A 27,365-nucleotide genomic window follows, 5' to 3' on the forward strand; every position below is an offset into this window, starting at 1 on the left:
CAATCTCAGCTCACTGCAATCTCCACCTCCTGGGTTCAATCAATTCTCCTGCCTCAGCCACCCAAGTAGCTGGGACTACAGGTGTGTGCCACCACAACCAGCTTATTTTTTGCATTTTTCATAGAGACAGGGTTTCACCATGCTGGCCAGGATGGTCTCGATAGAGGAGCCTCTTTCCTAACATAAAACCATCCTGCAAAAGGAGTAGGTGAATGACAACGTGCCCATGACTCTGCCCTCTGTGTGGCCCAGAGGATGATGACAGTGGTCCTGCCAGGGTTCTTCCCTTCCTCATCAGTTCCTTAACTCCTTCCTGCCAGAAAAGGTCCAAGAGAAACAGCTGACATACCAGTACCACATGGTGCCAAGGGCTGGGGAAAGCTCACACTGCCAGCCTCACACTTTATGTGGTTCCTCCCATACCAGTGGGTTATTGTAACCATGGAGACCAGCAAGTTCCTCCATATCACAGGGGAGCCAGCCTGCCAGTAGCCCAGGGCTCTGGGGGATGGGGGTGGTGGGGGTAGAGAGAAGGCAGCCTGCAGCATAGAGGTTTGGCTCACTTTACAGAGGACTGTGGGGAGATAGCAGATCCTAACCAGTGCAGCTGAAGTGGCTGGGCTTCCTCCTAACCCCGTTTTCTTTGCCTAGTGTGTATGTTCTTAGATTTTCTGGGCTCTCTAGACACTGGGCTTCTCTTCCTAGCTCCGCTGCTATATACTGGGGTGTTGTATAGGGTACAGTAGTGAAGGGTGTCATTCTGGAGTTAGACCTGTGGTAATAACCCAGCTCCACCATTCTGCACATGCACATAAACTAAAATTGGAACCATACAGAGAAGATTAGCATGGCCCCTGTGCAAGAATGACACACAATTTTGTGAAGCATTTCATATATATTTTTTTTCTTTTGAGACAGAGTTTTACTCTGTTACCCAGGCTGCAGTGCAGGGGCTCAATCTCTGCTCACCACAACCTCTGCCTCCTGGGTTCAAGTGATTCTCCTGCCTTAGCCTCCCGAGTAGCTGGGACTACAGGCTCATGCCACCATACCCGGTTAACTTTTGTAGTTTTAGTAGAGACAGGATTTCACCATATTGGTCAGGCTAGTCTTGAACTCCTGACATCATGATCAGCCCGCCCTGGCCTCCCAAAGTGCTGAGATTACAGGCATGAGGCACCATGCCTGGCTGCATTCCATATTTTCTAAAAGATTAAAAATTCTATTATTTCAGGCCGGGCATTAGTGGTTTATGCCTGTAATCCCAGCACTTTGGGAGGGTGAGGTGGGTGGATCACTGAGGTCAGGAGTTTGAGACCAGCCTGGCCAACATGGTAAAACCCTGACTCTACTAAAAATACAAAATTAGCCAGGTGTGGTGGCGCATGCCTGTAATCCTACCTACTCAGGAGGCTGAGGCAGGAGAATCACTTGAACCTGGGAGGTGGAGATTGTACTAAGCCAATATCACGCCACTGCACTCCAGTCTAGGCCACAGAGCAAGACTCCATCTCAAAAAAAAAAAAAAAAAAAATATATATATATATATATATATATATATATCTCAAACAAATAAATAATAATAAAAGAGAATGGGTCAGAATTGTGGTACAAACAGCTACTCAGATCTACACACACTGAAAGGAAAGTGCTCATCTATCCTGTGTGCCTTCCTGTGATCCAGGTAAGTCCTCTCATCCCTTGTTTATCTTAAATCCAGGCACTGTCTTAGCTGGGAGTGGTAGCTCACTTCTCTAGACTCTCACAGCACTCTTATCTGTACCCTTCATTTCTTCCCCTTTTGTAAGAGACAAAGTCTTGCTCTCTCACCCAGGCTGGACTACAGTGGCACAATCACAGCTCACTGCATCCTCAAACTCCTGGGCTCAAGGGATCCTCCTGCCTTAGCCTCTCAAACAGCTGGGACTACAGGCGAGTACCACTATGCCTGGCTAGTTTTTTATCTCATTTTTTTTGTAGAGATGGCATCTTGCCATCATGCCCAGACTGGTCTCAAACTCCCGGGCTCAAGCAACTTTCCTGCCTCAGCCTCCCAAAGTGCTGGGATTACAGGGGCTAGCCACCACACCCAGCCCCATTAATTTCGTTTGTGTCCCCCTACCTTAATCCCCTCATGCTCTGACAGATTAGAGCCAGTGTCTCCCTCACCTCTATATACCCTCAGTGCCCAACAGTGCCCACACCTACGCCCATGTTACAATACTTAGTTAACAAGGGAGGCACAATTTTTTGATCTTTAAAGTTGCCTGCTCTCACAAGAGATAAGGGTAGAGAAAGGAAGATCACAACCTCTTGCCATCAGTCCCATTTCCCCTCTTTCAAGGCATCTGTTGCCCTTGAAGTTGGTTGGTTACTATCTGTCCTTCCTGCTACACTACACTACAAAAGGAAGGATCTTGGTCTTTTCTTTTTTTTTTTTTTTTTTTTGAGATGAAGTTTCTCTCTGGCCAAAGGCTGGAGTGCAATGGTGCCATCTCAGCTCACTGCAACCTCCACCTCCCGGGTTCAAGTGATTCTCCTGCCTCAGCCTCCCAAGTAGCTGCAATTACAGGTGCCCACCACTGCACCCGGCTAATTTTTGTACTTTTTTTTTTTTTTTAAGTAGAGACAGAGTTTTGCCATGTTGGCCAGGCTGGTCTCGAACTCCTGACTTCAGGTGATTCGCCCGCCTCAAACTCCCAAAGTGCTGGGATTACAGGCATGAGCCACTGTGCCCGGCCAGGTCTGTCTTATTCATGTGCCAGAACAATGCCCAGCACAGTATTCAAAAAAGTACTGAATAAATAAATGTATACAAATGAATAAATAAGGAAGTGTGTTGGGGTGTCTTCATGACAGTCTCTGGGACCCACAACTGACAAGTGACAGCCCACATCAGTGTACTCTGCAGAAAATACCCATGTGGGTAGTGGGCCACGAGATCCCCTATCCCAGGGATGGATGAAAGGTAGTCACCAAGGTGAGCTGGAGACAGACTCAAAATAGAGGCACAGCCAGGGACCAGCAGGGCCCATTCCACTTGCTTCCCTGAATCAAACCCTAGCCCTCCTTTCATCAGAGGGAAAACCCTCTCCTTCAAACTTCCTGCTGCCCATGACAACCACCAGGCCCTCCCACTTAAGACAGTTCTGCCTCTCTACATTCAGTTTCTCTACTGCTTTGCTATCAAAACCATTGTGTTTTGCTGTGACAATGAATGCAACTCAAGCCATTCTAAGAGCTACCAATTGGGGACAGACAGTGACTTGTGTAAGAATCTAGAAGACATTCATTTATTGTTTGCCACACTAAGAGTTCTGCTTTAATGTTTCTTACTTGAACCAATGTACTGACTGTAAGGCACTGTTAACTCTAGGGTGTCAAAATAATTTCACCCATACACACCTGCCTCCTGTCCTGATGCACAAATCAGTATTCCCACCCTGCCCCCAACCCCTCCTCAAACTGCCTCCTGTTACAGAAAAGCAAAGGAACTAAAAACAGCAGCTGGGGAGCTCAGTTGACTCACCCAGCATAATCATCTCCTCCCAGAATCTCCCATCTTCTCCTGGGGTTTTTGCCAACACAAAGTAAAAAAGAAGCATGAGATCTTAAAAAAACTCTCTCAGCATTTATGCAACAGCCTTTCTACCTGGGTACAGATTTAACCCTTTGTTTCTGCCCTTTCCAATGTGGTTTCCTCAAAACTTGCTTGTATGCTGAGGATACTATCCAGCCTGGAGCTGGGAAACAGGCCTTCTAGACCTCCCAGTCCCAGCATTGCTGCTGGAAGGTGCAGAACAAGACATGTGCCTCTTTCTGCTGCATCTTCCTTTGGAAGTGAACAAATACTGCCTTCCTACTCCTCCAGTTTCAAAGAGGGAGTTGAATAAGGAGGAGGAAATGTCAGAAAAAACACTGGGACAAAGTTTGTTGCCCCAGAAGTCACCATGGCCAGAGGTCAGAGCACATCAGAAACAACCCAAGGCTATCACTGCCACCCTCACCTCAGAACTGTCTCCTTGTTGCGCCAGGCTGCAACGTGGCTACTCCACTTAAGTGACCACTGAAAATCCAACTGGCTGGTCTTTCTAGAAGCAAGCCCTTACTGGGCTGCTCCTGCTGATAGGGAGAGATGCTATTGTTCTCCTACAGTAGATCATTAAAAACCCAAGCAGGAGAGGACACCTAAGTTGTGGAATGAGGGCATTCTGTTTCAGGTCCTATGGAACCATGGATCAAATCCGCTGACATGGAGAACCCAGACAAACCTGCCCCTCAAGGCAATCACAGAAGGCAAGGGTAGCTCTCTAGCAACCTTTCTGGGGAGAGGAGGGTGCTTCCTTTTTGTCATTTGGCATATAGGAGGACAACTTACTTGTGTGATAGATAATGCTATGACCACAAAATATGATACTTTAAAATTTTTATTTATTTATTTATTTTGAGACAGAGTCTCACTCTATCACCCATGCTGGTGTAATCTCAGCTCACTGCAACCTCTACCTCCCAGGTTCAAGTGATTCTCCTGCCTCAGCCTCCCCAGTAGCTGGAACTACAGGCGTGCGCCACCAGGCCCAGATTATTTATTTATTTATTTATTTATTTATTGTATTTTTAGTAGAGACAGAGTTTTACCATGTTGGCCAAGTTTGTCTGGAACTCCTGGCCTCAAATGATCTGCCTGTATCGGCCTCCCAAAGTGCTGGGATTACAGGCATGAGTCACTGCACCCGGCTGAATACAAAATAGACACTTCCACAGGCAAATGCAAATCTGTTGCAGCACATTAGTCAAGAAAACCCCAAGTTACCAAAAGTTCTGTTCTGAGAAGGCATTCTTTTTCCAGAGAAGCATGTTACAAATGGTAGCTAGGTGCTCTGGCCAGCCCATGAGGTCTTAGCATAGTATTTCAAGTACTGAAGAGTTAAACCATCAACCAGAACAGGAAATTAATTCAGAGTTCCAACTCAGAACCTGGGAACAGATCTTTGCTCTCCAAGCACCATGGGCAGCAGACACTGGGGCTCCCTAACCTCCAAGCTTTAGATGAGAGCTTGAATCAAGAAGACTTGAAAGTCTGGGTGTGGTGGCTCACACTTGTAATTCCAGCACTTTGGGAGGCAAAGGTGGGCAGATCACGAGGTCAGGAGTTCGAGACCAGCTTGGCCAACACAGTGAAACAGTCTCTACTAAAAATACAAACATTAGCTGGGCGTAGTGGTGGGTGCCTGTAATCCCAACTACTCAGGAGGCTGAGGCAGGAGAATCACTTGAACCAGGGAGGCGGAGGCTGCGGTGAGCCGAGATCACGTCACTGCACTCCAGCTTGGGCAACAGAGCTAGACTTGTCTCAGAAATAAGACTTGAAAAAGAGAGCTTCAAAGCATTTGGGGTAGAACTTAAGGCCGGAGAGAGGGTCTGAGAAGATACAAACCCAGATGGAGATGAGGAATGAGGCTGGAGGAAAAGAATTCTGAATGGGTGCTGCCTTGCAAGAGAGAAGAGCTAATTAAGCAAGACCAGGTAGAACAACTTCCAGCTAGAAAAGAAGACAACCTGCAACAGTGCCCTGACGTATCAGGGGCAAATGCTCTTTGCAACTGTCTCTCCTACTAGGCAACTGACGCAGGGGTTGTGCTGCAAACCTGCCTTCCTGGGCTTGCCACTGCTACTGCAGTCTCAACCCTGTGCTGAGGGCTGAATCCTGTTACTAAGTGGCCATGGCCTGGGCAGGCATCCTGGCCAGCTTGCCAGATCAATGGAGGATTCATTTGTCAGCAGTTAGGGGAAGAGCGGAAAGCTCAAGCTTCTCAGTGAGACTGAGTATATGTCAGCTTATGGCTTTAGGCTGAAGGTGCCCCTCAAAGCCAAAACTGCTGTTTATTTACTGGCAGCAATGACAATTTTGTTCCTAGGGGCCCTAGCTGTTTGTACTTTCTACCCAGGAGTGGAGTATGCCAAACCAGATGACGGCCATTTTCTATTACATCTGCCTTATTAAAAAGCACTTTTGCCGGGCACAGTAGCTCACGCCTGTAATCCCAGCACTTTGGGAGTCCAGGCAGATCACAAGGTCAAGAAATCGAGACCATCCTGGCCAACATGGGGAAACCGTCTCTACTAAAATACAAAAATTAGCTGGGCATGGTGGCACGCACCTGTAGTCCCAGCTATTTGGAAGGCTGAGGTAGAAGAATTGCTTGAACCCAGGAGCTGGAGGTTGCAGTGAGCTGAGGTTGCGCCACTGCACTCCAGCCCGGTGCCTAGCGACAGAGCAAGACTGTCTCAAAAAAAAAAAAAAAAAAAAAGGAAAAGGAAAAGAAAAGGAAAAGGCACTTTTTTTTTTTTCCGAGACAGGGTCTCACTCTGTCACCCAGGTGGGAGTACAGTGGAGTAATCTTGGCTCACTGCAGCCTCAACCTCCCCAGGCTCAGGTGATCCTCCTACCTCAGCCTTCTGAGTAGCTGGGACTATAGGCGCCCACCAGCACGCCCTGCTAATTTTTTTTTTTTTTTTTTTGAGATGGAGTCTTGCTGTTGTCAGGCTAGAGCGCAGTGGCGATCTTGGTTCACTGCAACCTCTGCCTCCTGGGTTCAAGTGATTCTCCTGCCTCAGCCCCCCAAGTAGCTGGGACCACAGGTGCGCGCCACCACGCCCAGCCAATTTTTGTATTTTTAGTAGAGACGGGGTTTCACCATGTTGGCCTGGATGGTCTCGATCTCTTGATCTGGCTGCCTCGGGCTCCCAAAGTGCTAGGATTACAGGCGTGAGCCACTGTGCCCGGCCTAATTTTTGTATTTTTTGTAGAGATGGGGTTTCCCCATGTTGCCCAGGCTGCTCTCAAGTGATAGGCGTGAGACACTGCACCAGGCCTAAAGGCACTTTTTATGCTTAGTTCATCCTTTCAGCATCCTACGAAGAGTCTGGGCCGGGCACGGTGGCTCACGCTGGTAATCCCCGCACTTTGGGAGGCAGAGGCAGGCAGATCACTTGAAGTCAGGTGTTTTGAGACCAGCCTGCCCAACATGGTGAAACCCTGTCTCTACTGAAAACACAAAAATTATCCAGGCATGGTGGCAAGCGCCTGTAGTCCCAGCTACTCAGGAAGCTGAGGTGGGAGGATCACCTGAGCCTGGGGAGGTTAAGGCTGCAGTGAGCCAAGATTGTGCCACTGCACTCCAGCCTGGTTGACAGAGCAAGACTCAGTCTAAAAAAAAAAAAAAAACGTCTGATTGAATTGGTTTCCAAGAGAAGGGGATGGCCCAAGGTAGCAGAAGACCTGGGCTTTGAGCTTTGTAATTTCTGTGGTGTGAACCTGGGAATGGCACTCTTTGGTGCAGATTAGCTCATACACTGGTAGAAGTCCTCAGGAGCTAGAACCATCAATTAACAGGTGGTGCTGGGAGGAAGGGGGCCGCTCTTGGGCATTGTTACATGTGCTGCTACACAGACTGTGGACAAGGGAATGCTGGGTATTTTGAAGGAGGCAAGCAGCCAAGTCTGCAGCTCTCTACTTCTGAAATCAGTCAGAGATGGCAGGGAAGAAAAGATGGCTCCAAGAGGAATACCGCTCCCACCCAACAAATCCTAAAAGGCAGCTCTAACTGGCAATAGGTATGGTGGCATAAATGAAGACCCAAAGAAGAAAGCCACCCAGGATCAACAGTAGAATTTAGCTGGGTGGCCACAGGCTATGTCTACTCATTCTGGTATTCTACATAGTTTATACTAACTACCAAGGAAAAAGAACCCCAAAGGCATAAAGGGGTCCCTACCAAATCTTGAAAACAGAAGGTATAGAATCAGAAATTACCAAATATCCACACCATCCAAAGCACTGAGGACAATGCCTGGCAATATGCTGGTTATTTCTATAATTACATATGCTTTCCCAACTTGTTCTGTAGGTTGCCAGAAGATACAGCTTGAACTTCTTTACCCAAAGCTCACCACAAATTCTCTGCATCTCCGAAAAGAGGTGGACGTTTTCAAACTGGCCCAGGATAGCCCTGCAGTTGAAGGCTAAGTTATGGTCATCTACACGTACGGCTCGAACTCGGACTTGAGCTCAAGTCTGTACCCAGGCAGAAAGGCCACTGCATAAAGGGAGCTAGAAAAGGTTCCAGCAGCTCAACCATTTTATCTCTTCCACAAAAGGCCACTCTACTATCTCCTGATGAAAACAAACACATCCCACCCTAGATGTATGGACCTGAAAACTTTGCAAATCAACAGTCATGATGGGAAATGTGATCAGTGTTTCTCTCACACACACGTGCGTGCGCACCGTGTGGCCAGAATAAGTCCATTTTCATATACAGTGCTTACTGAAGCTGGGCGCTGCCTCTTCAGCTGTGAGACAAGGGAAATCTGTGTGCATGTTTATGGGGAGGGAAGTGATGGTGCTGGTGAAAGCTTAGCCACACTTCCAGCTCCTGAGTGTGGCTGCCACAGAATTCAGCAGCCTCTCTGGCAGCCAGGCCCCCATTGCCAGCTGTCCTTCACACAACAATAACAGGATCACTGTTTAGGAAGATGGGATTTTTGGTGTTAGGTTTTGTAGCCCATGAGCTAGCACACACAGATCTACCCCATCTCAGGGGCAGTTTCCTGAAACAGCTGCATGTCCTAGGCCCCTGCAGACAGGATTTGAGAAAGATAAACAAGATGCCAGAAGTAGAAATTTTAGGGGGATAAAGAAGAAATGAAAGTTGGCTGCAGTGGCTCATGCCTATAAACCCAGTATTTTGGGAGGCTGAGGTGGGCAGATCATTTCAGGCAAGGAGTTCGAGAGCAGCCTAGGCCATATAATGAGATCCCCATCACAACAACAACAACAACAAAACCAGCTGGGCATGGTGGCATGCACCTGTGGTCCCACCTACTCAGGATGCTGAGGCAGAAGGATTGCCTGAGCTAAGGAAGTTGAGGCTGCAGTCAGCCTTGATTACATCACTGCACTCCAGCCTGGGCAACAGAGTAGACGGTCTCTTTAAAAAGGAGAAGGGCCAGGCGCAGTGGCTCATGCCTGTAATTCCAGCACTTTAGGAGGCCAAGGCAGGTGGATCACCTGAGGTCTGGAGTTTGAGACCAACCTGACCAACATGGAGAAACCCCATCTCTACTAAAAATACAAAATTAGCCATGTGTGGTGGTACATGCCTGTAATCCCAGCTAATTGGGAGGCTGAGGCAGGAGAATTGCTTGATCCTGGGAGGCAGAGGTTGTGGTGAGCCGAGATCGCACCATTGCACTCCAGCCTGGGCAACAAGAGTGAAATGCCATCTCAAAAAAAAAAAAAAAAAAAAAAAGAGAAGGAATGAAATTGTTCTCTTCTCACAGCTGAAAGCCCTATCCCATGGGAGCAGACTTTTCCCACCTGGTCCTAAGGCCTCACACACACTCCCATTTACCTTCCTTGGCAGACCAGGCTTCCTGCTGGTGTCTCCACTCTCTACCCTGACAGCTCTACCATGTCAAGTGACCGTGGTATCTAATGCTGATGCTGGTTACCCCATAAAGAGACAACCAAGGTCATGTGAGCTGGGCCGACACGTTCTGCTGCACTTGTTTATAGGCAAGGGGATTAAAACAACCCGTCAAGGGAGGGGAGGGGGAAACCCTGTGCACAGGGCAAGCATTGGCAACACAGCACAGAGGCCTCCCACCGAGAAATCTTTTGCTCAAACATAAAGCAGAAATCTCTCACCAAACATCAAACCAGCTAACTATGCCAAATACTACTTATGATCAAGTGACCTTGAGGCACTGCTCAATTTTTCCAGTGTTCTTTGGGTTTTTTGGGAGTGAAGTGGAGGGAATTCTAGGGTGATAAGCAACATAGGGTCCCTATAAATCCCCAAGTTCAATTAACACCCAAGCAAAGCATGTAGGGCTTAAAAAAGAGATGTCTTAAGGGTATATTTATATAAAGCAAGCATTCAATTCTCAGATGCCTAAACTCCCAAACAGAAGGCAAAATGCCAAAACAGAACTTTGTGTGACCACATCTTGCCCTAATCAATGTTGGAATTGGGAGGAAAGTAATCACTTTTAGATGCATTTCTAGAGCAGAGGGGATCAGGTAGCAGGGAGTATAGACACCAGGCCAGAGTCATCCTCTCTAACCAGCGGGTCAGCCTGACAATGACAGTCACTGGCGGCAAAACACAGGAAGGAAGAGGGAAAGGTGGTCAGCATCTGAGCCCCTGGCCTCAGGCAGTAGAGGCCGCAGAAGCTATACGGCTATGGTGCAGAAGCTGACCCCTGGCTCTGTGAAGTTAGACTCTTTCCACTGCTCCTTTACAAAACCATTTGTCATAGCCTCTAAATAACCAATCCTTAGGCCAGGTGCCATGGCTCATGCCTGTAATCCCAGCAGTTTGGGAGGCTGAGGTGAGTGGATCACCTGAGGTCGGGAGTTCAAGACCAGCCTGTCCAACACGGTGAAATTCTGTTTTTACCAGAAATACAAAAATTAGCCACGTGTAGTGGTGCATGCCTGTAGTCTCAGCTGCAAGGGAGGCTGAGGCAGAAGAATCGCTTGAACCTGGGAGGCAGAGGTTGCAGTGAGCCAAGACTGTGCCACTGCACTCCAGTCTGGGTGACAGAACAAGAGTCCGTCTCAAATAAATAAATAAATAAATAGATAAATAAATAAATAAATAAATAAATAAATAAATAAAATAACCAATCCTCCCAGTTCAGCAAGGTTGGGCTGCTACGGGCTGGTGTCTGCCTTAGGCACTCAAGTCTTATTTAGCAGCAAGAGGATGTTTCCATTTGGGTTTTCCCACAGCTGGCTGTGGAGGTTGGCAGAAGGCTAAAGCCCGTTTTCTATCAGCCAAAGGGGGAACGGGAAACAACTGCTGGCAACTGTGCTCCCACTCCAACATGCCCTTTCTCGCACAGGAGCAGCCACCACCCTTCTGACCTTCCATCCACAGTCTTGTTGAGGCCGGGGAAGATGCACCCAACCTAAGAAAACTGAAGGTAGTAAGTTAGTGACAAGAGAACCCAGCTTAGGAACTAAAGAACCTGGATTTGGGGAAAAAAGGGATATTGTACTCCAAGGGATTCCAAGAAGAAGCTCCCCAAACCACTCGGCCAGTTCTTCTATAGAACAGGAATATTTAGAAATGTTTTCCATTTCCCAAGGCATTAAAGAACAGGGTAGCCTTGGGCAGACCTGGCAGACATCTAGCTGGGTCACCACCACCCCTAGGGAGCCTGGTCTCCAGTAACAGCAGAAGAGTGCATACACTTGCCACAGAGTGCCAGCCCGGGAGAGTAACGTGCTCCAGAGTTCACATACTCACATGCCCAGGAATCTCCTCCAGATCACTGCTGACATGCAGAGCAGGGAGGTGGACTGAGTCCCTCTCTGAGCTGGTCACTCCAGTCTGCCTGGCAGCATGGGGGTGGGGGGAGGGGTAGGGAGAAGTGGGAGAGAGGAGGAGGAGGAAGGGAGATTATGATTCTCTATTTTCAAGCCCCACCCCTAAAACCAGGGAGGGAAGCAGTGGGGCTCCTATTGCAGAAGCTCCAATCTCTGGGCACTACAGAGCCAACGGGCTGCATAAGAATCCTGGAGATCGTGCACATCAAACAAGCTGGGAAAATGAGGGGAAACCAACCAGGGTAGAAGTGGGTTGGTCCCCTGCCAAGAACTTTGAATGGTACTCCTATCAGAACTAGAACATAACAGGAGGTGTGCAGGTTTGTGGCCTCTGGGAAAAGGCAGGAGGGAAAGCAGTAAAGGCTGGACAAGCATGGAAACAAAACTCACTCCCTGGCAGGATAGACAACAGCTTATGTAGTCAGAAGCGAAATGCTGTCCCAGGAAACCTTTCCCAGTAGGACAATCACATTCTAACCTTAGGTCAATTTTCACACGCTTGGCCGGCTGTGCCCTGGACCCTGCAGAGTGGAACACAGTCACCTCTACAACCCTATAAGTTAAGGTCTGCCACTCAAAGCACTTGTGCCACTGATAAGAGGGAAAAGGGACTCTTATTGGCTGTGTTGTGCAATCTAGTCTGTGGCCAAGGGCAGAGCGGAAGCCACAGATGACGGGCCCTCCCACAGGGAGAGGAAAGCTCCTCCCTTTCCTCTCTGTGGTAGCAGAGTCCCAGGCTGCCACAGAGAGGTGCTGTTTAGTGACAGAAATATTTGTCAGGAGTGGCAGGAGGAATGGCCACTACGTACTTCCTCTTTCTCACCAACTGCTACCATCAGCCTCCACTGGCTGCCTCTGAAAAGCCTGCAGAACCTCTGGTGGCAGCAGTGTACTCTGAGCTATTCCCTCCAGAGAAAAGGAAAAGTGGGCCTGACTCATGAGCCTGAAGAAGACTCACAGTGCCCTCAGCCAGCCCTTGCTTCAGAGCAAAAGCCAAGGACTGAAATCTTAGACTGCCTACTCTTCACCTACACCTGCACCCAGAAAAAACACTCCCTCTTACTCTAGAACATGGCACACAGCGGTGAGGGGAGCACCAACAGTCATCTCAAAAGGACAACCAACACTGGGAAAAGGAGGCGATGGCATTATATTCAAGACATGCCTTAATAAAAACTTTCACCAGGTACGGTGGTTCACGCCTGTAATCCCAGCACTTTAGGAGGTTGAGGCAGGCAGATCACTTGAGGTCAGGAGTTCGAGACCACCCTGGCCAACATGGTGAAGCCCCGCCTCTACTAAAAATACAAAAATTAGCCAGGTATGTTGGCACACACCTATGATCCGAGCTACTTAGAAGGCTGAGTCAGGAAAGTGGCTTGAACCTGGGAGGCAGAGGTTGCAGTGAGCTGAGATCACGCCATTGTACTACAGCCTAGGCGACAGAGCGACACCATCTCAAAAAAAAAGAAAAAAAAAATACTTTGTGTATGCATGCACACACGCACACACACACACAACTGATTTTTATGTGTGTGTATCTACATACACATATACATGTAAAATGTTTATCTAAATTGATATTCCGATTAGATCCACATGGTTTCTAGACTTTTTCCTGCAACCAACTGTATTATGAGCTGGCTGTGTCCCCTTCTCTGCATGCAGCTCCACGCTAACTGTCTTCCCTTCCTAGAGTCTCACTCCAGGCTCTAGCCACCTTGTCTTCAAATGTAGAATGATCTCTCAGACCTCCAGATCTTGGCCACAGCTTTTCACTGCTGGAAACACTTTCCATCTAGCAGCCACTCCCATTCCTCTTCGTGGTGAGCCTCTCACACATCACTTCCACTAGGAAGCTTTCCCTGCTCCATGCATCACTTCCCAGGGTCTCTCTGGACACTTCCCAGCTCAGGGCTTCCTGCACTAGCACTTCACTGCTGCTGAATGGCCTGTCTGCTTCACAGCTCCTTTTGGCTGTCTTTTTCACTATTACACAGACTGAGAGCAGCATAAGGGAATTTTCAAGACTAAGTCACTTTGTGTCTTCAGGGCCCAGGCACAGAGCCTGGCACCTAACAGGCTCTCCAGAAATGCTTTCCTAACTCATGATGGGAAGTTTTGGGGTCAGAATCTTCTTGCTTTTCTCGGAGTGACTCCTTACCCAAAAGCCCTTTATGCAGCTCTGCTCCGTGTGACCCCTTTCAGCCTGGGTCAGGGCTAGCATGCTGGTGACCACTTTTAAATCATTCCTGGCTGGGCACCACGGCTCATGTCTGTAATCCCAACACTTTGGAAACACAGCAGGGAGGATCACTTGAGTCTAGGATTTGAGACCAGCCTGGGCAATATAGTAAGACCCTGTCTCCACAAAAACCCAAAATAAAGAATCATTCCCAAGGGCCTCTGGCGCCTCTATGTACAAGGTCTCTGGCAGGATGTCAGAGCTCCTCTCTGATGTGTAGAATTAGCGCCTGCTGCCCTTCCACTTGTCCTTTCCCAGCCTGCCTTCTGCCATGAGGGCTGCAGCCAGCCCCTCTGAAGTGATGGTAATGGGGGTACGATGCCAAAGGCCCTAAGATCCATTCTAGACCCAGCTCTGCCCAAACAATTTATATCACCTTGGGCAAGTCATTCACCCTCTTGGGACCTTTGTTTCCATGCTTATTAAATGAGGCACTGGAGAGGAGTCCTGAGTGTCTGCCCTGTGTGGATGCGACAGCCCTCACTGCTTCTGTGCTCACAAGCCTTCCGGCCCTCTTCAAGACCACAGCAGGAAGTGGGCATCGTCTGTGTGTCCTGAAGATAGCTTCCTGACCTTGGCTTATGTCAAGACAACCTGCCTAAAAGTCTGGCTCCGGAAGTAAACCTCACCTAACAAGCCTAAACACCAGGCCGGAAAAATCTCTCCTGCCTAAGGCTGAAAAGATTAAAAAACACCCTAGGAGACAACTCCAGAAATCAAGGTACTAAGGAGCAGCACACCTCAGAAACATGACAACCCTGGACTCAGGGTGCCCTTGGGAAGGATCCTCTCCCTAGACTTCATTTACTCACAATTTACAAGCTATTGGCCCCTCCCAGACTCTCTACATACCATAAATGCGGCCACGAGGCACAGGGAAAGGTACGGTCTATTTCCAACAGGCCCCAGAGCTCCGCAACCTTAGTCTGAGCAGCCTGGAGTAGACACAGCCCCTGTTAGGGCAAGCGGCACGCCTAGTTCCTAGCACCTGCCCCCACCTGCAGCATGGTTCCCACAGAAGCTCGGTGAGTCTGCAGGCTCCCAGGTGGGGAGCTGCCCCATAAGGAGAAACTGAGCTGGCAAAGCCCAGCGAGCAGCAGTTTCAGCCTCCCTGCCCAGAGTGGGGGTGGGTGGGGTGAAGGGAGAGGAGGGAGGCGGGTAAAGCAGACCAGTCTAACAGGTCCTTATTTCCTCCACCCTACACAGCTGGTACCTTCTTCACCAGTTCAATAAAAGAAGATTCAAAAGTCAGATGGAGCTTTCATACCACATATCACAAAGCCTAGAATCAAGAAAGAAGAAAATGGTCATCCTTCTCACTCTTGCCCTACCCACAGTGGCCTTGGAAAACATGGTCCCTAATCTCACAGCTCGTGGGTCAAATAGGAAAAACAACTGATCTGCTCTCAGATACTCAAAGGAAAATCTGGGTCCTCGCCATCATCAGGCGCTGAAGCTGGTGTGAAATCAGTTCTTCCTGTGCCATGCTCCTGGGCTTCTCTCCCACTATAAATAACTCTAGCCTTCTGACACAGACCATATGATCCCTCCAACACTGGACAAAATTCCCAACACTAGTGTTCCTCTGCCCATCCATCACAAAAGAGGGAAGACTGAGCCCACTGTAGTCAGGAGCAACAAGGCAGGCAGGCAGGCAGACAGGCTGGTGTCAGGGGCAAGCACAGAACTCAGCAAAGCCAGGAGGGCTTGGCTCTCTGGCTCTGGTCCTTACTCCAGGAAGCCAGACAATAGCCTCTGCAGCACATTCTCCCCCTGTGGTTTCCTCTCGGAGTTCTTAACACAATCCAACAATGGTTTAAACCTTCTCCCTCATCTTCTCATCCTGAAAAAGCACATTTTTGTAGTCATTACCACACCTGCTTAAGATACTGGTTAAGACTTGTGACTTATACGGCCAAAGAATGTCTGACTTACAAATCAATATAGATGTACTTCCCTAAGGGTGGCTGTAAAGGAGAATACCCATGTTACAATTTAAAAATATATATATATATATATTTTTTGAGACAGTGTATCAAGTAACCCTCCTACCTCTGCCTCCCTAGTAGCTGGGACTACAGGCCTGCACCACCACGCCCAGCTAACCGTTTATTTTTTTATAGAGACAGGGTTTGGCTACATTGCCCAGGCTGTTCTCAATTTCCTGGACTTAAGCGATCTGCCCACTTCCGCCTCCCAAAGTGCTGGGATTACAGGTGTGAGCAACTGCACCCAGCCTCATGTTACAAATTTAAAACATTTTTGTTTCACAAATAATTCACTGAGCTGATCATGTGCAAAGTACTCCAACAGTCTCTGGGTGTGGGAAGGGATACAGAGAAGGGTAGAATACAGCCCAACCTTCAAAGAAGGTAACAACCTACTCGGAGATAAGCACAAATCATACAATCCAGTGTGGGACCCAAATCCAGGAACTGAAGTTATAGTCAGCCTATATCCTCAATTTACTAGCTGTCTATGGCTTTTGTTTTTTTCAGAGGAACAATGGGCTAAGAGAGACTCGAAGATCCCAGGTGTCACTTCCAGCTAGGACATGAATGAGGATTCTGCTGTGGCGTCAGCCATGGTGACAAGTTAGGCAGTGCTGGAATAAGAGGAAGCCAACTCTGGGATCCACTGAAGAACCACTCATTTAGCCTTGCTCATCTTTCATCTCCCTCTGGAAACTTGAGACAGGCCCAGTATACAAGCAAAGGTGACACAATAGCTGAAAAAACCAACGTCGAAAAAAATGCCACTCAAGACTCTTGGTAATGGAAATGAAGTTGGAAAAAATCCCCTTATAATACGAAAAGAAGATGATTCTCCTGGGGAAGAGTTGGAAGGGATTCCTGACGTTCTACATCCAGAACCCCAATATCACAATGCTGGCTGTGACTAAGGACGCACGTTTGTATCTTTTTCCTTTACTTCCCAATTATCGGTTGTCTGGTTTCCCTAATTCCCATTCAACCAGTTCTACAGCTCAGTTCATAAAGCTATACCTTGGCCAAGTGCGGTGGCTCATACCTGTTATCCCAGCACTTTGGGAGGCCAAGGTGGGTGGATCGCTTGAGCCCAGGAGTTCAAGACCAGCAAGGGGAACATGAGGAAACCCTTTCTCCACAACAAATGGAAAAAATAGCTGGGTATTGCAGCACATGCCTGTGGTCCCAGCTACTCAGGAGGCTAAGGTCGGGGGATAGCCTGAGCCTGAGAGGTGGAGGCTGCAGTGAGCCAAGATCACGCCACTGCACTCCAGCCTGGGTGACAGAGTGAGACCCTGTCTCAACAAACAAATAAATAACTGTACCCTTATCCATCAGGCTACCAGCAGGTTCAGAGCTCTTCAGGAAGATAGTAGGCAGAAACAAATACTAATTCCTGAAAATGCCTGGCAAGAAATAAAATTCCCTAGACAGACAGAAGATTCTCTGCCATCTAAAAAGAGAAAAGTCAGTTCATTAGAGCTTGGTGGGGGGGGGGAGGGGTAGAAATTAAGGCCCCAGTCTTCCGTTAGGAAAAAGACACAATTCTGAAGCTAGTTTTCCTATCTTAAATGGGAAAAGCTAGTGAGGGGGTAGTCAAAATCACTTGAAAAGAAAATCACTTCTTGAAACTAAAACAAAAAAACAGACGAGAGTGAATGGGAATTGGTTTATTTAAAACCTTTCCTGTACAGCAGATAGTGGATTAGCCACACAAGCCTCTTCTGAAATGATTTACCAAGAGGAATTTTATAATGTAAGCACTCTGAATGTGAAACTGGGAGTTCAGCACTTAAACATTTATTATTGAGAAAAATCCTCACACCACAATCATGATGAAGGTTTAACATCACTGTTTGACATTTTGTCATTAAGAGATTGGTTTTAACAGTCTGGATTTGGCAGTCTGCCCTATTGGCTGTTTCACAAGCAGTTTCTGTGGTTTCAAGCTAAAGAAGGGAGTTTGCTTTTAAACACTACTTTTGTTTTGTTTTGTTTTGTTTTTGATACCAAGTCTCACTCTATTACCCAGACTGAAGTGCAGCGGCACAATCTCTGCTCACTGCAACCTCCGCCTTCTGGGTTCAAGCAATTCTTGTGCCTTAATCTCCCAGGCACATGCCACCATACCTGGCTAATTTTTGTTTTTTCAGTAGAGACGAGGTTTCACTATGTTGACCAGGCTGGTCTCAAACTCCTGACATCAGGTGATCTGCCCACCTCAACCTCCCAAAGTAACACTATCTTAAAAACACATTTCAAGCCGGGCGCGGTGGCTCAAGCCTGTAATCCCAGCACTTTGGGAGGCTGAGGCAGGTGGATCATGTGGTCAAGAGATCGAGACCATCCTGGCCAACACGGTGAAACCCCGTCTCTACTAAAAATACAAAACATTAGCTGGGCATGGTGGTGCGTGCCTGTAATCCCAGCTACTGAGGAGGTTGAGGCAGGAGAATTGCCTGAACCCAGGAGGCGGGTGTTGCAGTGAGCCAAGATCGCGCCATTGCACTCCAGCGTGGGTAACAAGAGCGAAACTCCGTCTCAAAAAAAAAACACATTTCAGAATAGGGTCCAACGATTCCAAGAGAGAAGGATGGAATGAAAACCAAACGAAATAAAGGAATGTGGTGCTACCAAACAGAACGGGAGCACAGGGTAGGAAGAGACATTATTCACCAGCCACACCAAAACGGCAAGACAAGCTAACTTAGTACTTCTTACTACCAAGTTAGAAAATCAGGACACAAAAGTGGCACTAAAGACATGAGATTAATAAAGGGAAATCCCTATACAGATCTTCATCTCTCCAAAATCAGCTTACCTGGCCCAAATCTATCTGTTTACTCAAAAAAACAAAACCAAACCACCCAACAGTGCCACATCAATGCAAAGAACTATCATCTAATCAATTAGCAGCCACACCTCTGCCAGCATGATGTCGGTAATTAAGGCAGAGATTTTTCTCCCTGGGAATACAAGTACAGAAGGGCAGAGCCCCTATGGACCTAACCCATTATGACAGCCTTTTCATTAGCAAGGAAAGCACTGCCACACACTCTCCAAGGAGGCAGTGGCCACAGCATTAAAAAACACCTGAGTGAACAGCAGCTACCTCTGTCGAGAGAGAAAAATGTGTTGGGGATGGGGTACGGGAAGGGACAGAATCACTCCTAAGAAAGCCAACAGGTTGTGCTTCTCAAATTAATTTATATGGACCTTGGCTTTTCCACAAAAAGAGTACCTGTGGTCCCAGCTACTCAGGAGGCTGAGGTGGGAGGACTGCTTGAGGCTTGAGGGCGTAGGCTACAGTGAGCTGAGATCACACCACTGCACTCCAGCTTGAGTGACAAAGTGAAACTCTGTCTTAAAAAACAAATACGCGAAGAGACGGGTTCTAAAGTAATTTAGAAATGGCACATAACTACATAACTGGGCTGGGTGCAGTGGCTCATGCCTGTAATCCCAGCACTCTGGGAGGCCAAGGCAGGTAGGCTATTTGAGGCTGAGAGTTCTAGATCAGCCTGGGCGACATGACAAAACCCCATCTCTACAGAAAGTACAAAAAATTAGCCAGGCGTAGTGGCACATGCCTGTAGTCCCAGCTACTTGGGAGGCCGAGGTGGGAGGACTGCTTGAGCCGGGAAGGTCAAGACCGAGATTACCACACTGCACTCTAGCCTGGGCATCAGAGGCAGACTCTTGTCTCAAAAAAAAAAGAAAAAGAAAAAGAAATGGCACATAACTGTGATTTTGGATAAGTAAATCTTATTTATTTATTCAATATTAGAGACAGGGTCTTGCTTTGTTGCCCAGGCTGGTCTCAAACTCCTGGGCTCAAGTGATCCTCTCACCTTGGCCTCCCAAAGTGTTGAGAATACAGCCCTGAGCCAGCGACTACATCCAGCCCTAAGTGATACTTTAATAAAGGGCAACAGGCAGAGCCTAGTGGCTCACTCCTGTAATCTCAGCACTTTGAGAGGCCAAGGTGGGAGAGGATCACTTGAGCCCAGGAGTTTGAGACCAGCGTAGGCAACAAAGCAAGACCCCATCTCTACAAAACATAAAAATAAGGCCGGGCATGGTGGCTCACACCTGTAATCCCAGCACTTTGGGAGGCTGAGGCGGGTGGATCACCTGAGATTAGGAGTTCGAGACCAGCCTGACCAACATGGAGAAACCCTGTCTCTACAAAATACAAAAATATTCTGGGCGAGGTGGTGCATGTCTGTAAGCCCAGGTACTTGGGAGGCTGAGGCAGGAGAACAGCTTGAACCCAGGAGGGGGAGGTTGCAGGGAGCCAAGATAGCACCACTGCACTCCAGCCTGGGCAACAAGAGTGAAACTCCGTCTCAAAAAAATAAAAATTGAAAAAATTTAAAATAAAATAATTAGCTGGGTGTAGTGGCATGTTCCTATTAGTCCCCAGCTGCGCAGGGAGCTCAGGCAGGAGAACTGTGTGAGCACGGGAGGTCAAGGCTGCAGTGAGCCATGTTTGGGCCACTGCACTCCAGCCTGGGTAACAGAGCAAGATCCTATTTCAATAAAAAGTGGTGGTGGCTCACAGCTGTAATCCTAGCACTTTGGGAGGCAAAGGCAGGCAGATCACTTGAGGTCAGGAGTTCAAGACCAGCCTGTCCTACATGGTGAAATCCCGTGTCTACTAAAAGTACAAAATTAACCAGGTATGGTGGTGGGCGCCTATAGTCCCAGCTACTCAGAAGGCTACAACACAAGAATCACTTGAACCCAAGAGGCAGAGGTTGCAGTGAGCAGAGATTGCGCCACTGCACTCCAGCCTGGGTGATAGAAACTCTGTCTCAAAAAAAAGGTGGTGGGAGGCAACAGCTCACCCCTTTACTCTCACCCCATGCTAGCATCTTAAAATAAAAGGCATCATTGCCAAAGTTAGACAAGCAAGTAAATTAAACCATACACTCAAGTTTAACTAAAATTCTGTAGAGAGGCACAAAGCAACCATTCCCACTAATAAACAATTGCAGATATCTGAGATATCTAGATGTCTGGTCCCCATAGCTAGCCATGTGTACAGCTATGGGGACCAGCTTCAGGAGAGAGAGGCAATCCAAAGGAGAGGCTGAGCAAATGCAAACAGGAAGTAGTGGCATAAATTACGCAAGTGATGGGATCAAGAGACACACAGCAGGATGTCCAGAGTTCAGCTCCCAGGACTGAACTGGCAAGTCCTAAAAACACACAAGGCCTGGTACTACCAGGCACGGTGCTCAGGGCTGCTGGCAGTCAAGGCTATAAGCAAGTAGCTCTGTGCCTCTGCATGTGCAACTGGCACACAGGGGTTTGTAAGACAGAATTAGAGTTTGCTTCATAGAGACAAAATATACACAGTTAAGATCCACACACAAAAGCTTCTTACTTTTCGTGGGAATTTTTTTGTGGAGAGTGGGGCACTTACAAAGAAAGAGTTCTAGAATCCCAACATTTTGTGGGTGCCACAGAGCAGGATTTCATGGGTCCCAACATTTCGTGGGTGCCACAGAGCAGGTTCTAGTCAAACCTAGAAATCCACAGTGTCTTATACTTTAAGGTACTTACTTGCTGGTTATCAATTTTATGACTCAGGGCTTTTGTTTTTCTAAAGGGGTTCTTGAAATTCCAGAAGATAGGAAAAGATGTGAATCAGAAACTGGGATTAAAGAAGGTTTCTTAAAAAGGTCTCCCACAGCTCTTGCACAGAGCACTCAACAGCAGGGAGGTAAGCCCAGAAAGCTGCTCCCACTCCATCTGCACCATTTCTGCCACATTTACCAACGGCCACGAAGGACAGAAGAAATGACTGGAGGCAGAGGAGGCCATGTGTGACTCTAAATCCCATCTGTGAGACATCTGCCTCACACCAACTGGGAGCTAATCCTAAGGAAACTATCTTCTACTGCCTGGACACAACCGAAAGCAGGGACAAAGGATTCTTTACAATCAAGAAAGGCTGGTTCTGACAATGACACACTCTGGACCACCTGGGTTTGCAGGCTTAAACAAGTTTTTCAACATTTGGGGCCTCTATTTCCTCACCTGTAAAACAGTAAGATTTACTAACTTACAAAGAACAAAAGAGTTAATGAATGTAAAACAGCTAAACAAGTGCTTGGGACAGAGTAAGTGCTCAGTAAATGTTAGCTATTCTGTCTACAGCTAAAGATATACAGCATCAGAGGCAAACCACCCAAAAATGAGGAGCCCATGCCTACTGTTCAACTACTCAGTCCATTCCCTTTAAGGCTGAGTTTCCCAGCGAGTTAGATCAGATTAATGCACTGAGAGGGCCAACCAGGTGGTGCCATTACTAAGCATCTGCCTTAGCTAATACAGTAAACAAATCTTTGAAATTAACATTCTTTATCTTCCACACAGACCAGTAGCCAGAGAGAAAATAGCACATTAAGTTCAGTTCTGGAACTGAAATGCAAGCCACTTGTAAATCTGAAAAGAAATATTCTTTGTGTAAAAAGCACATTATGGGACTTGGTAAATGATGAGAAATGGAGCTATGATCCTATATGTAGAGGCGACCTGATATGTTGTGCATTTGATTAAACATTTTTAAAAAATGATTCCAATGAGACGTGATTCTCAGCAAATGACATGAGTTTTTTTGTTTTGTTTTTTTCAACAGTCTCGCTCTGTTGCCCAGGCTGGAGTACAGTGACGAGATCTCAGCTCACTGCAACCTCTGCCTCCCAGGTTCAACCAACTCTCTTGCCTCAGACTCCCAAGTAGCTAGGACTACAGGTGCGTGCCACCAGGCCCAGCTAATTTTTGTATTTTTAATAGAAACAGGGTTTCACCATGTTGGCCAAGATGGTCTTGATCTCTTGACCTTGTGATCTGCACACCTCAGCCTCCCAAAGTGCTGAAATTACAGGCGTGAGCCACTGCGCCCAGCCAACATGAGTTTTAAAAGATTTGCTTAAAGTTGGTCAAAGTGACTATTAGAGGAGGCCCGAGGCCTATTATTTGTGGGACTTAGGGAAGATGTAAAAGTTAGAGGTGCTATGGAAATTGGACAATGAGTATATGCAAAAGAACAAGGCTGAGAATTACAGGGTAGTTTAGAGATTATATACTACTACAATTTTCCCTGTCACATAAGGACTTGTCAAGAAATACAAAGTTCACACCCTGCTACAAACACTCCAAATATGCCTACCTCTGACAGGACAACATAAAGTATACCTACGTAAGAGAGACTGGCTGGGCATAGTTGCTCACACCTGTAATCCCAGCACTTTGGGAGGCCGAGGTGGGTGGATCATGAGGTCAGGAGTTTGAGACCAGCCTGGCCAGCATGATGAAACACTGTCTCTGCTAAAAATACAAAAATTAGCCAGGTGTGGTGGCAGGCACTTGTAATCCCAGCCACGTGGGAGTCTGAGGCAGGAGAACTGCTTGAACCCGGGGGGCAGAGGTCCATCCTGGGTGACAGAGCAAGACTCCATCTCAAAAGAAAAGAAAGGAACAAAGAAACACGGGTTAAAAAGAGTCAAGTACAAAAGGAAAAGAAACAAAGTACGTCACCTCTCCAGCCACCCAGGGAATAGACTACTGGATGTCTGGCCTTAGTGACTACAGCCTACCAGCCCTCAGCTATTGTGGTCACCAAGGTTCTTTAAGGATAGACACTATGCAAGCTTTGCAGTTTTCAAATTTGGAATTGACCAATAGCCAACATATAAGTTATAAACACACACACACACACACAAACCTACTGTCATAAGAAAATCGAAGTAAGCCAAATGATCTTTTTAATGGAATAAAAAAAAAGTAATGCTATGTATTCAAAGGAGGAAATGAGCCAACTTTGGCCAAGGTCTGTGAGGTCACTGAGAACCAGCTTCCTCAGCTAGAATAACTGAAAACCAAGACAGCAAGTGCCCTCCTGAGGCCCAGCCAGGGCCCCAGGAACTACAAAACAGAGGCTCATTATGAGGTCATACCAAGTAATCAACCAATCAAAGACAGGGATTATGAGTCCTATCTCTGTCTACAAAAGAGTTCTCATACTCTCTGGAAACCCTTTACACTCTTACTGATGACATCAAATGGCTTTGTTCCTGTGGGTGATAGTTACTGATATTTATTGTATTAAAGTTAAAACTGATAAAATGTTACACTATTAACTCACGTAAAATTATATTACAGGGCCAGGTGTAGTGGCTCATGCCTATAATCCTGGCACTCTGGGAGGCTGAGGCGGGCAAATCAACTGAGGCCAGGAGCCTAGCCAACATGGCAAAACCCTGTCTCTACTAAAAATACAAAACTTAGCCAGGTATGGTGATGTGCACCTGTAATCCCAGCTACTTGGGAGGTTGAGGCACGAGGATTGCTTGATCCCAGGAGGAGGAGGAGGAGGTGGTATAGTGAGCTGAGATGGTGCAACTGCATTCCAGCCTGGGTGACAAAGCAAAACTCCATCTCAAAAAACAAAACAAAATAATAATAATAATATAGCCAGGCACAATGGCTCATGCCTTATAATCCCAGCACTCTGGGAGGCTGAGACGAGAGGATTGCCTGAGCCTGGGATATTGACGCTGCAATGAGCTGAGATCATGCCACTGCACTCTAACCTGGGTGACAGAGTGAGAACCTGTCTTAAAAAATAAAAAATAAAAATAAATTGATCAACTAAAGTCATGGAGAACCAATCCAAGCTTTGTCTACAACTATGATTCTTACACTTTTTGGTTTCAGGACTCTTTGCTTTTGAAAAATAACTGAAGACCTAGAAGGTTTTGCTTATATGAATTCTATGAATATTTACTATATTAGAAATTCAGATAAGGAAAAATTTAAATATGTATCAATTCACTTAACAGAACATGAATAAACTCATCACATGTAAACATAAATGACTTATTTTTAATAAAAAACTTATTTTCCAAACCAAAACTAAATATATACCAAAGGACGTCCACCCGATGAACTAATCTTATAATGCAATCAAAACACAACAGCAGGGCCGGGCACAGTGGCTCATGCCTGTAATCCTAGCACTTTGGGAGGCCGAGGCGGGCAGATCACCTGAGGTCAGGAGTTTGAGACCAGCCTGGCCAATATGGAGAAACCCTGTCTCTACTAATATACAAAAAATTAGCCAGGCACACTGGTAGGCACCCATAATTCCAGCTACTGGGGAGTCTGAGGCAGGAGAATTGCTTGAACCCGGGAGGCAGAGGTTGCAGTGAGATGATATCACGCCATCGCACTCCAGCCTGGCAACAGAATAAACCTCTGTCTCAAAAAAAAAAAAAAAGGAAAAAAAACCCAAATACTAGCAAATTAAAGAAACAAAAAGAACAAAAAAGAGATGACTATAAAAAGTTTACGGTGGCTCAAGCCTGTAATCCCAGCACTTTGGGAGGCCGAGGCGGGTGGATCATGAGGTCAAGAGATCGAGACCATCCTGGTCAACATGGTGAAACCCCGTCTCTACTAAAAATACAAAAAATTAGCTGGGCATGGTGGCGCGTGCCTGTAATCCCAGCTACTCAGGAGGCTGAGGCAGGAGAATTGCCTGAACCCAGGAGGTGGAGGTTGCGGTGAGCCGAGATCGCGCCATTGCACTCCAAACAGGATAACAAGAGCGAAACTCCGTCTCGAAGAAAAAAAAAAAAAAAAAAAAAAAAAAAAAAAAATAACGCAGGGTGTGGTGATTCATACCTGTAATCCTAGCTCTTTGGGAGGCCGAGGTGGGTGGATCACTTGGGCCAGAAGTTCAAGACCAGCCTGGCCAACATGGCGAAACACTGTTTCTACTAAATGTACAAAAATTAGACCGGTGTGGTGGCGCACACCTGTCATCTCAGCTGCTTGGGAGGCAGAGGTGGGAGGATCAACTGAGCCTGAAGAGGTCAAGGCCTCAGTGAGCCGAGATCACACCACTGCACCCCAGCCTAGGTGACAGAGCAAGTCTCTGTTTCAAAATAGATAAATAAATAAATAATAAAGGAGTGAAAACGGAAAATTAAAAAAAAAATAAGAAAGAAAAAAGAGGAGAAAAAGAATAAACACGCCACATATTTTAAAAGAACAACAACAAAAAAAACCCAACAAACCCCACAGGGCCAATGCTGTATGTATTAGAAGGAGGAAATCAGTTATCTTTGGTCAAAATCTCTCACATCACAGAGAACTAGCTTCTGGAACCAGAAGAACTGCAAACCAAAGTAATGAATGCCTCTTTAAGGCCCAGGCAGGGATTATACTGGGGCTGGGAACCAGCAAAACAAGGGCTTCTTATGAAGTCATAGCAAGTAACCAACCAACCAATCAAGACCAGAGTCCCAAGTTATGTCTATACTATGGTTTTCTCACCTTTGGTCTCAAGAACTCTTTATATGCTTAAAAAATTATTGAGGACTATAAAAATATTCTAAGTGGCTTACAGCTATCCACAGCTATCTTATTAGAAACTGAAACTAATTTAAAAAAAATTAATTCATTCAAGATAATTAACCTACATATTTATGCTAATAACCTTTTTTAAATGAAAACACTGGATTTTCCAAAATAAAACGAAATTTCATGACAAAAGTAGCACTGCTTTACATTCTTGCCCCTCTCTTTAATGTCTGGCTTAATGAAAGACAGCTGACTTCTCTCTCACATCTGCTTCCGCATTCAATGTATTTTGATAAGTTGTTGTGGTTGAAGTATATGAAGACAATCTCACTTCACAGAGACATGTAGTTGAGTTCAAAAGCCTTTCAGATACTGAACATTTTCTTCTTTGGTACTACATCAAAATTAACAAGTGGTAGTTTTTAAAGGATAGTTGCAATGTGGAATCTGAAATTTTATCAACGAACTTTTCATATACTTTTACATTAAAATCCATTGGTCATCCTGCACTTCGGGTTTTGTTTTGTTTTGTTTTGTTTTTTGAGATAGGTTACACTCTGTTGCCCAAGCTGGAATACAGTGGTACAATCATGACTTACTACAGCCTTGACCTCCTGGGCTCAAGTGATCTTCCTGCCTCAGCCTCCCGAGTAGCTAGGACTGTAGGTACATACCACATGCTCAGCCAATTTTCCAAATTTTTAGCAGAGATGATGAGGTCTTGCCATGTTGCGCAGACTGGCCTTGAACTCCTGACCTCAAGCAATCCTCCCTTCTCAGCTTCCCAAAGTGCTGACACTACAGGCATGAGCCACCATGCCTGGCCTCATCCTGCACTTTGAATGGCTCTTTTACCCACTAGCAATCTACAAAATATTTCTTCACTGAATTGTGCAGAATTTCCAAACACTGACATTTCACACAGTATCAAAAAAATCATACTCATTAATTTTACTACCAATCTCGGAAAAGTTTTAGCAGACATAAGCGTTCCAAAATTCTAATTTTCACTTGAAAATTTGAATTTTATCAATGGCAACACTGACAGGCTCACTTTGTTCATTTTCATGAAAATGTCCACGTAAACAACTCTAGTTTGTCCATCAGTTGTTCTTTCAAGAAAAAATTATGATCCCTGCAGCTGGTTCAGCTTCAACACAAGTGCTTTCCTCAAGTTTGGCATACAGCAGCAATGCTTCATGGATACTTTGTATTTCACCACTTGGAATACCCTTTTTTTTTTTGGAGTCTCGATGTTGACAGACTGGGCTGGCAACAGACTGGGCTGGGGTGCAATGGCGTGATCTTGGCTCACTGCAGTTCTCCTGCCTCAGCCTCCCAAGTAGCTGAG

At 46.5% G+C, this 27,365-nt stretch overlaps 1 protein-coding gene and 1 pseudogene across 12 annotated transcripts in view; one reads left to right on the top strand and one right to left on the bottom strand.

The window, feature by feature from the left end:
• MARK2 (microtubule affinity regulating kinase 2) overlaps window positions 1–27,365 on the bottom strand; it is a 71,143-nt gene that overhangs the window by 27,637 nt on the left and 16,141 nt on the right. The window lies entirely within an intron of this gene.
• Window positions 800–899, top strand: LOC116555252 (annotated as a pseudogene).

The sequence above is a fragment of the Sapajus apella genome, unplaced genomic scaffold (assembly GCF_009761245.1).
Source record: "Sapajus apella isolate SASKATOON/1434 unplaced genomic scaffold, GSC_monkey_1.0 scaffold14, whole genome shotgun sequence".
Lineage (NCBI taxonomy): Eukaryota > Metazoa > Chordata > Mammalia > Primates > Cebidae > Sapajus > Sapajus apella.